We start from the raw sequence: 2,500 nt of genomic DNA on the forward strand, positions 1-2,500 counted from the left end.
CATTCTTGAGAAAAGGGGTTCTTGACCCTCGAACACGTATGAACAGATCTTAGAATTTTAAATCCAACGCAAATTTCAAATGCGCCTTACCATAAAAGAACAATTTATTACCAGTATATAAAATAAATAAATAAATAAATAAATAAATATTGCTAGTGCTAATCACCCTTACTTGCAGTCGAGGACTGAATTGCGAAGGGTACGGCTCACGACATCGGGCTGAAAGCATACAAAGGCGCCTCTGGCTGCCGCTATACAGTCCATGTTTGATGTCGGAGCACAGCACTACAGCTAGATGTCAATTAGCTGTGAGTCGATTTTGATGAGGGAGGAAAACCGGACTACCCGGAGAAAAACCCCCGAGTCAGCCCACATGCTGGCCGAGGCCAGAATTGAACCCCGGCTCGCAGTGGTGGGAGGCCCGATAGATAACCACTAAGCCACCCTGACTCCCATATGTAGTCAAAATGACACGAATGAATAATTATCCAGTCTATAACTTACAATCATGACTATATCAGCAAAAAGCTTTTTTAGAAAGACGAGCCTTCAAATGACGTTTAAAAACTTTAAAATCGGAAGTGCATCTAAGATCTAACGGAATATTATTCCACAGTTTTGGTGGGGCGGCTACAAAGGCTCGATCGCCAAGAGTAGGGAGAGTCCTGAAATCTGGATTTCAAAGCAGATATTTGTTATTTGATCTGAGGCTGTAGGAAGAATTAGGTTTAAAGTTTACGAGAGATGATAAATAATTAGGAGCTGTACCATGGATTGCTTTGTGAGTGATTGTAATAATCTTGTAATCTATCCTAAACGTTACAGGTCGCCAGTGTAATTTATATAATATTGCTGTGATATAGCAATACCGTGGTGCTAGAAAGAGGACTCTTGCAGCTGCGTTTTGAACACGCTGCAGTTTAGTGAGAGAGCATTAGGGTAATCCGTATAAAAGTGAATTACAATAGTCCAATCTGCTTGTGATGAAAGCGTGGATTAATTTCTCGGCAGATTCTATACTTGTTTATTTTCTGACGCGTCTAATATTGTGAAGATGAAAAAAAGCACTCCTACAAGTTTATGTTGAAGTTCAGGTTGAAATGGCAGTCAAACCAGGTCCCCACGTTTCTAAGGGGTTCCGTGCTCGGAGAGATGATGGATACGCCAATAGTTAGAGTAGCGCGTTTAGTTTTCTGTAGCTGCGCCTTCGTCCCAATGAGCATAAACTCAGTCTTGGAATCATTGACCATGAGTTTATCATTGATCATCCAGTTGCGGATGTCACAGAGGCACGCTTCCATCGCTGCAATGGCGGCATCTTGATCGGAATCATCCTTTGGATTGAAAGTCAGATAGATACCGGTATCATCGGCATAACTGTGCCGCGCTGTTGGCAGGTGCTGGCTAATCACATCAAATAGCTCACTGGTGTAAAGGGAGAACAGCATTGGGCCGAGACAGGAGCCCTGTGGCACACCAAACTTCAAATCAAAACTGTCCGACTTTGCACTGCCGATTACATTACGCAGGGATCTATTCGACAGATAGGATTTGAGCCACATTACTGCTTGATCTTTAATTCCAAATTTGTATTCCAAGCGCCGCTGCAGTAGTATGTCATGGTCTACTGTATCGAAAACAGCACTTAAAATCTAGGAACAAGTAATGTGACTTCCTGCCTTTGTGTCAAGCCTAGCCTCAGGGCTTGTGACCGAGGATCTTAAAGTCGAATACCTAATAATTGTCTCGGTAAAACGCGCCTTTTTGCGGGACAAACAGGAAATGCCCCGGGCTGCAAATGCATTTGCCGCCCTGATTCTGATTGGCTGCAGAGATGCCAAACAAGTTCGCTTGGCCAATTAGAACCTGAGGATACCATTTCAATGCCAGAGTTAAAGCGAATTTTTGTGGATGAGTTTTTGTGCTTTTTTTTATTTCTCTATTTTTGATCTTGTTCGTATTTCAACTTTCCATACCATAGTTTTCATGCTACATCTCTGTTGAACATTTTTTTTCTTATTAAACGAATTTCTACGATTTGGCCTTGTGTATTGATAATAATGATTATCACATCACTTTTGGATCGAGGGCATACAGTTTATTTGTGTCCCTCGTAGCGGATGTTACTCGGGCCGCAACTAAACTATATGCCCGACAAAAGTCATGTAATTGTCCTATCGTCGATCGGTAGGAGGTGGGGCTCTACCTCAACATTCTTGCTGACTTTGCTGAGCAGCGACGTGAGAAGGTTCCGTATGCCATCGTGTGTTTGCGTAACAAACCCCGCTCCCTCCCCCCTTATTACATGACAGGGCATGGCTGACTGTGAATCGATTCCAACACGAGCAATGGCTCCGGCGACAAATCCGCCAGTTGCAGATTGTAACGCAAGCAAGCGTAGCGAGTCCCTGAATTGTTGCTTATTCAAAGACAGGCCCTGCTCTCAAGAGCATTTGGGAGTAGAGAAATAAACTCCTTGGTTAACTTTTAACCTGTGATT

This window comes from Montipora capricornis, chromosome 10, assembly GCF_036669925.1.
Source record: "Montipora capricornis isolate CH-2021 chromosome 10, ASM3666992v2, whole genome shotgun sequence".
Taxonomy (NCBI): domain Eukaryota; kingdom Metazoa; phylum Cnidaria; class Anthozoa; order Scleractinia; family Acroporidae; genus Montipora; species Montipora capricornis.